General features: G+C 39.2%; 1 non-coding gene across 1 annotated transcript; it reads left to right on the top strand.

Annotated features, from left to right (window-relative positions):
• Nucleotides 1-807: 807 nt before the first annotated feature.
• Nucleotides 808-912, top strand: LOC148678723 (U6 spliceosomal RNA). The gene has a single exon (XR_015940452.1). It is a non-coding gene; the product is annotated as a U6 spliceosomal RNA (small nuclear RNA).
• Nucleotides 913-8,989: the final 8,077 nt, after the last annotated feature.

Here is an 8,989-nt window from a genome sequence, read left to right as displayed (position 1 = left end):
TGTGTGGCACAGATAGGCCGAACTATATGCTAATTATTTTAACAACATATCAACAAATGAAGTGTCCAATTTTATTGGGCTGGTCATATAAAATGTTGCTTATATATCAGTGGTGTTCCTGAGGGATGAAAACATTGCAGGTATGCTGTAGATACTGTGTTAACCAAACCTCAGATACTGTTGAAGATCTGTTGGATGAGCTAGGGTAATTTGTGGCACCTCAGACTCAAACCACCAAACAGACATGTGCTTGTCAAGTTCTATGAAAATGAGAAAAAAATTCCACAAGACAGCATCTGCAACCTGGTGCTTCCAATTTTGGCCACATATGCTACTAGCCTGTGACTTTCAAAGCAAAATACCTATTGATTAACCCTGTTGATGAAAAATGTTAAACAATATAATGAATTTACTTATGTCATGTTAAATAAAATATAATTTGCTACAGAAATTCTGTTGTTTTCATGATAGTTTTATGAGTTTTTGCAGTTTTAATTTGTTTGGGGAACATGTTGGAGATGTGAGGATCAAAGATCTCTCCAAACTGATAGTTTCACCATTTCACCTCTCATGGCTATGATTTTTTCTGTGTCCTCACAGAGGGGTTTCACAACTCCAATTGCAGAAAAGACATCCAAAATCAAAATTAGTCTTAAATAAAATAATTTCTAACACCTTCCCCCCTTCTCTCAATGACAGACTAAACTCCTTCTAATTCCTGCAGATTTCGGTTTTCCACACCTCTCCTCCTGTTCTGCCTCAGTTTAGACATTCATTCTCACCTGCTATATGCCCATTTCCCCCCTTGTGCTTGCTTCAGCAGCACATATACTAAAATTGGAACAATACAGAGAAGATTAGCATGGCCCCTGCGCAAGGATGATGTAAATTCGTGAAGCATTCCATATTTGGGGGCATATTTCTTTGCAACTTTCCCTCTCTCCTTCACACACGACGGAAGCTCCACATCCGAAACATAGTTTCTCTTCTTTATCTTTCAGCATGGAATGAATCTTTACCTGTTCCTATATGTACATTAATCACATTAATCAGTACTATATTACAATAGGCAGACATTACAAGCAACAAAAAATTAAAATCAATCTAATTTATTATAGCAAGGGAGAAACTTCAAAAGACATAACCTTAACACTGAAGACTAATAAGTATGAACTTCTACTGTGTGAGATTTCAATTAAAATAGTAATTAACCGGTACAGCACTGCTTCGTCAACCAATGGTGTGCCCTGAGAAATAGCAAGGAGATCACTGCTGATTTGCTGACCAAATAAAATTACTAATACATGAATGCCAGGAGAGGATATAAAAATGCCATGCAAAATAACAGCCTCTATTTTAAATTGAGTAGTGCCTGTGCGCATAGTGTAAAGAATATAATAGGCTTGAGCCAACATTACTGGAATTTTAAAAAAAGAGCTCAATGTCCTTTAAGTAGAGTCCTTGAAACCTGGCCAAACCAACAAAAAGTTAATTAAGCTCCTGACATTTGTTTTCTTCCTGCTATATCATGCGCCTGCATCGCTCGTCAGGCTCAGTGCACCTTTTGTGTTTTTGTCCATGAATCACTAAATGGCATAGGATTGAATTCCCAATTTAATCACAAATCCTAATTCAAGGAGACTTTAGGTTTGAAATTTGAAATACCAGAATTGAATGATCAAAAAAACAATAAGGTTTTTACAAGGTTTGCGGCTTTCTTTTCAGTCTATCATGTGCCCTTCCACACAGCTGCTGTCAGCTCTGCTCTACTTTAATGAAACATTTTCTCTTTCATACTTTTAAGCAACAAACTGTCCTTCTTTTTTTCTAATAGGTTTGTAATTTAAACAGGGAAAGAGAACCCATCCCAGTTTAGATGCACAGCCTTGTAAAGGTTTAATCTAGGTGATATTGTATCAAAACCGTGACGTGAACTGGCATCAAGACAGACATGGCAAAGGCAGATGAGGAGTGAACTTGATTCCAAGTCATCACCTTTGAGACTGAATCACAAATACAATCCCCATGATTTTTTGTTGTTAACCGCATATATTAATACAATGTAAAGACAAAATGTCAGGAAAAGTCCACATTTTTTACTGAAAATATAATTCTACATGCAAATATCTTTTAATGGAAATGATTTATATTCCTACAGTGTATCTTTCCTTTTCCTACCTGTTTTTTACTTCCTTCAAAAAGAAGGAAGGCTATCCCATCTCTTCAAATTACAATTAGTTATATATACTGATGGAAAAAAGAAACACAACACCTCCTCCTCCTCTACACTCTGGCCCTTCCATCTGCATGGAACAGGCTGAAGAGTGACTCATCTGTGAAGAGGACCTGATACCACTGCTGACGAGTCCATCGCAGCCTCTGTCTGGCCCACGCCAGTCGGGTGTGATGTCTAGGAGGAGGTCGCCTTGGTCTAAGGCCAGTCGCATGGTGCCTCACTGTCCTGTCACTGATGAGGGCATTGTGTCTGCTGGCAGTTTCAGCAGCAGTAAGGGTGGCAGATCTGAAACATTCTCTCAGATGGACCAGTCTGATGTGTCGGTCCTGCTGTGGTGTGGTCACTCCAGAGTGACGGGATCTTGGACGGTCATCTTTCCTTTCATCTTTCAGCGGTCTGCTGAAACCTTCTCTGCAGTTGGGACACAGTGGAGTGGCTTACTTCATAGTGTCTGGCAATGCTGGCACATGATATGCCTGCCTGCAGCATGCCAATGGCCCTCTCCCTTGCTTCTGGTGACATTCGAGGCATTAGGGATACACAGAAAACTTACTGTGTGTGGCCTTTTTCTTGCAGAGATCTAAGCTTTGAATTAAGGCCTTTTTAAAGGTGACCTGATCAGGCATTGTTCCACCTGGACTTCGTTGGGTAAAGGTGCACCAAAAAAATTGACAACTTTTTGTGAAAGCACATAAACTAGAACTAAAGTATTCTCATTCCAGAAAATGTTTCTTTTTTCCATCAGTATGTACAGTATAGTAGTTGAAAATGTAAAAAAAAACATAGTAATTTAAAGAGCTCCAGAGGTTTCTTGGATTGATCAGATGGTATTGAAATTGTATTTCCCGGTGTGATGCTGCAAGAGGCAAGAACACCCAACTGGCACTGAAATAGGCGGAGCTCACAACACAGGACAGTTTCAAAGTTCATCAGCACTTGTTTTATTCAGCAGAAAATAAATAAAAAATAAAATAATAATCCAAAATAAATCTAGCTCTTTGTTTCCGTTCCTGTCTGACTTCAGAGTCCCTGTCTAAATACTAGGGGCACCAGCATAATTTCTTAAACAAAAACTGTTGCGAAAAGCAGACAAAATGGGAAAAAATTAAGAAGCCTCTTTCCATACTCACAACTCAGGTTTATGCCATGTTCATCTCCTGTTTGTGGTTTCATTTAGGTTTTTAATCCTTTTCTTTTAGGAAGTGAGCTGCTTCCATTTTCTTCTCTTTGTTCATTTCAATTTCGCTTTCAGGATCTGGTCGTAGTTTCTTTTCTTCTCATAACCTTAGTTTGGTTGCAGGTTGATTCCTTTCTCCTGCTAAAAATAGCAAAGCAGTTACCATATACTGAACAGCTGTTTATCCCAGGCAGCTTCCCACTTGCAGTAATACACCATTCAGTTGTTTTAGGATCTTTCCTTAGTTTAACTTCTTACTTTGCCTTTGCCTTACTTTGCCTTAAGACAACAAAGAGCAGGGCGGTGTATTATTTCCCTCTGTAAGTCTTAGATTCCATCTGTTACAAACTCAATAGTCTGCTTATATAGTCTGTAACAGCTGTTCTTGCAATACACATACTGTATGTCAGTGACATGGGGCTTGGGGTTGTTTTAGCCAAGATGACACCTGAAGGAGAGAAGGAAATCACTTTTACTTCCTGGTCCTCCATTGTGCAGAATGTAGTCTGTACAACAGAGGGATTGTCTTGGTGGTCGACTGAGAAATTATTATATCTGTTATAAGAAATAATGTTTGAAGTCATTTCGGACCATTAACAATGCTATGTTAGAAAGAAAGGCTTAATGTTTACCCGATGCTCATTCCAATGTGGTGAGAAAACAATCTGCTGCTCAATGACTGTACAGTATAAAGTTCAGTTTAAAGTAACTTGGTTCTATAATGAGCAGATTTTGGTGATTTTAATTGGTAAATTTGAACTGTGTGGTGGGGTCAAATTCTGTTTGCAACACTAAGAAATAACATGCAATTTCAGAATAATTTAAATTTACTTAAAGAACATGAATAGTCTTCTCTGACTATTAACTAGAATAACTAGATTTAACCAAAATGTTTTTCCACAGAATATGGAATAATCTTTTTTGTGCAAAAATAGAAATGTGACAATACCAAGACTGGCAGGATGTAATTTGATTTGGAAGTGGAAGCTCAGATAACACCGCTGTGGCTAGAAAAGGGTCACACTGAGAGCAGTAGTTTATCACTTAGGTAGTAATTAATACAAGAAAAATAGCAAGGAACAGGAGTGCTGCCAAGAAGAGGAACAGAGGAAATGCCATTTGGGGATTGGCGAGTACAGATGGTATAAACAGAGTAAGAAAGAAATATAGGGTATGATCCATGGCTATGCCTGGTACAACTGAACTCTGCTGGAATGAGATGATATGGTGCATTATCACATACAGCACCATACCTTAACACTGAGGACAATTCAAAAGACAACTTGAACAAAACAACTGATGCTAAGATTACGCTTAGCTATTTTTATGTATCCTGTCTTTGGTTGAAATAAGCTTAACAGCAGTATGAAATTTAAGAACAGTGGGGTCTTCAGTTCTTCATTTCACATTGTAGATGCAGTTTTAGCATTTTATAGACAAATGGTGGTTGCTTGGTAACAGGAGAACAAACACTTTTTTTATAGGCATAACACGATACCATAGTTTTAGACTACGGAAAACAGAAAGGTCTTTGATGCTCTCACACCAGAGATGTAGTCTGTATCCTTTGTTTTTAATAAATGTTGCTGCTATAACCTGTTATTTTAAACCCAGACACAATATATGAAAAGTGTTTCTGATACTTTGGAGTGAGATGCAGGTGAAATCAACTTGCATTTGATTGTGTACATTTGATGTGAACATGCAGGAAAGAAGCACTCGCATAAAACAACATAAATGTACCAAAGAAGAGATAAACAATTAAAAACAATTAACATCTTTACACATAATGTAGGAATAACGAGGCTTGTGTTGGAATTTTGTTGAAGCATAACAAATCCTTGAAGATTCATGGGATCTTTCAAGAAACAGCTGGATATGATTTTTGGATCAATAAGCTACTAACAATTGAATAATCATGATGGGCCAAACTTGAATTTCTGTATTACTGATGGTTTTGGAAATAGGATTCATGGAATTATATGCAGTATATATTGACTTTTAAAGTACGAAAACCATGAAACCATGAGCTTTCTGATATAAACAGTACAGTATGTTCTTCATATGTATTAATGTAATGATCAGTAATGGAAAAAAAGATGATGGCTTTGAACAGTTGTTGTCTGTATAATTCAATGGTCAGTAAGCTGGCTCTTCAATGATATGATGTTCTTATGTTCTATCACCAAATTATTCAGTAATGCATGACCTCCACAGCTTTTTGAACATTGTCTATTAATAGGACATCTATGGTATTTAGGATAAACCATTATTTACTCATTTTTTACTGTTCTAAATTCATTGAAATTGCTTCAAGGAAATTGTAATTGTGTTGCTGAAGCTGCAAAATGTGCACTAAAATATAGTAATAATCATTAAAATGTTGAGCCTGCCATTAAAGTGTCTGTACTCTGTGGTAAGCATTAACATCAATCACTATTATGAGTGAAATATACTTTGAACTTCTCCCGAAGGAACGTCCTTGATTTGCTTTAGGCCATAGACAAAAATCACGATCTGGAGCATGCTTTATGTTTTCTTTTTCTGCTAAATGCACATTAATGTGGATTAAGTGGCCATGGGTGAATTTTAAAGCACTCCTTGGTAACCATTTTTGTTTGTTTTTGGAAGACCAAATTACTCTGTATATATACACAATGGGATTAATATTATGCAAAACAGTACCTAAACGTATTACAACCCTGTGCATAAATACAGTCTAATAAATGACTGAATGATACCTTTTGCCTAAAGATTTTTTTAAGGTTTTATTAAGCACTGGACTTAGACCAGTGCAGTACCTACAATGACAATACAGGACTTTGGTCCTTTTTAACACAGAATAGACCTGAGTGATATGTGATTGGTTTAATTATTTATTTGTTTTAATTTGTTAGGACAGAACCTACAGAAGCTGTAACAGATCTTATTAGTATATATATATTAATAAAATCTTAATGTGTATATATATTTTTTAGATATTCGTTTTTTTCTTGTCAGTTGTGTTATGACCACTGTGTAGTTGCCTTCGCATTCTCATGAAGGCTCACTGTTTTCCAGGGCTTGCCAATCTAATTGGATCCCTATCTGGTGATCTCCCTTGATAATCAATTATGTTTCTATTGTTCAATTGCCATTTTCTCTCTTTAATGCAGAGGCACTGCTTCCACTGCGATGTGTCATTATGCATTTTACGCGCATTCTTCATTCTTGTTGATGTATTGCTTCCACACTCTCCTTGCCAGCAGTTTTCCTGGGTAGTCCTGTCACCGTGGAACGCTAGACCTGTGCATCCTTTTGCCTGTGAGCTCAGCAGCAGGAATCCACTCCCCATGCCCAAGTGAGCAACACCCCTAGAGCTGAGGCTTCCCAATCCTGGTCGATGGGCTGAGCATCTGGGGTCCTGTTCTGCACAACAAATTAACAAATGAACCTCACCTTTCTCTGCTGAAACTGTCTGCACTTCTTAAACACATTCCATTACGCCATCTGCACCATGGCTTCACTCGGTCCTGCACAGTAGGTCCAGTTCAAATCTTCATGCTGCCCTATGCTGCAGCTCCAGTTTAATTCTTCACTCCGCTCTGCACAGCAGCTTCAATTCAGATCTTCACTCTGCCTAGTCTAGCAACTCCAGTTCCAGTTCCAGTCTGCAAGGCTAATGGCCTTCACCCTGAAATTCTGGACTGTTTTCCATTGTGGTTTATATCTGCTTCAGGAGGCTGCTCTTGTCCAGGACTCCAAGGCTCTCTCCATAGTCATCCTTCCCTGACATATCAGCACCCACTCAGCTGTATCCTGCTGCGTTGTAACAAAATGTGGTTAAAATGGGGCACCTGGAAGGCTGTATTCCTTTTTTAGATCTTAAAGACCTGTGCTTCAGGAAAGGGTTTGGAAACTCATTGCTAGTTCTAAAGACAGTAATATCTATTTGGTTTGACTGAAAACAACTGGTATATAAATATAATGAAACCCTAAGTGAAAGCTTCAAACTGAAAACTGAAGATGACTTGTTTCTGATATTGTGCTTAACAATTAACAGGCCAATCTTATTAGCAAATACTGTAGTTGAATTAACATAGTTCAGTATGGCAGTACTGTTGTTAGCATTGCTGCCTGGGACCCACTGGTACTGGGACCCAACCCTGGGCTCAGTTCTGGACCTGGGGTGCTCTCTCATGGAATTGTGCATATTCTCATTGTGTTTACCTAGGTTTTCACTGGTCAATCCAGTTACCTCTCTCACTCCAAAAATTTACTGGAAGGTTAATTGGCTTCTGGGAAAACTGGCCTGGTGCGAGTGTGTCTATATTTGTGTCTCTCTGCCCTGCGATGTACTGTTGTCCTGTCCAGGGTGTGGCCTGCCTTGCACCCATTTCTTGCCTGCACACTGTATAATCCGGCTCCCCTGCAACCCTGTATTGGATAAAGCAGTTAGGAAATTGAGAGATAGGTGAATTAACAACCTAGACATATGCTCTTCTATACATCTATATAAACTTTATAAAGGAAGAACAGGTGGAGAACAAGCCCCTGATTCCTCTAACCACCTGTTGCCTCCTTCAAATAAATAAGAATCATCAGACTTTCTTTCTTAGTAATCCCTGCTTAGTAACACTGTTTAGTTTTGTGTCTGCTGTTGCCTCTCATCTACTTGGTATGATCTTATACTTTTCTCATTAGCCATTTAGCAGCCATATCACCTTGCAACTCACAACTGGCAACCAACTGAAGCTAAGCAGGTGTGAGCCTGGCCAGTACCTGGATGGGAGACCTCCTGGGAAAAACTAAGGTTGCTGCTAGAAGAGGTGTTAGTGGGGCCAGCAAGGGGCACTCACCCTGCGGTCCATGTGGGTCCTAATGCCCCAAATATATAGTGATGGGGACACTACACTGTAAACAGGCGCCGTCCTTCAGATGAGACATAAACCGAGGTCCTGACTCTCTGTGGTCATTAAAAATCCCAGGGCATTTCTCTAAAAGAGTAGGGGTGTAACCCTGGCATCCTGGCCAAATTTCCCATTGGCCCTTACAAATCATGGCCTCCTAATAATCCCCGTCTATGAATTGTCTTCATAGCTGATGTGTGGTGAGCGTTTTGGCACACTATGGCTGCCGTCGCATCATCCAGGTGGATGCTGCACATTGGTGGTGGTGGAGGGGGGTCCCCATTACCTGTAAAGCGCTTTGAGTGGAGTGTCCAGAAAAGCGCTATGTAAGTGTAAGCAATTATTATTAATTATTATTATTATTTATTCTCACTCCTGTCTGTCTAGTCTCCTTGCTTCTCCACGCCTGTTTATTCCAGAACTAGGCATTTCTCTCTGGTCTGCAATGTGCAATCTTTGCAGCAGAAGTCTTCACTAACTATCCTCTTGACTTGAAATTTATGAAAAGTGTACCCAACAGTGAGTCTAATGTCTGTCTCTCCAATGCTGGATCTTTTCCTGTTTAGCTTACTGCAAGGTCTCAAGCTCATTGTTATCTCTGTCTACGAAGTGTTTCCTCCCGCCTTCTCTGTGCACTGCTAGGCCGCCCCTATGGACACTGAATTATTCAACCTCTAAAGATCAACC

Source organism: Lepisosteus platostomus, chromosome 1, assembly GCF_059453375.1.
Source record: "Lepisosteus platostomus isolate fLepPlt1 chromosome 1, fLepPlt1.hap1, whole genome shotgun sequence".
NCBI classification, from domain to species: Eukaryota; Metazoa; Chordata; class Actinopteri; order Semionotiformes; family Lepisosteidae; genus Lepisosteus; species Lepisosteus platostomus.
The sequence above is the reverse complement of the archived record's forward strand: the minus strand, read 5'-3'. Positions and strand labels throughout refer to the sequence as shown.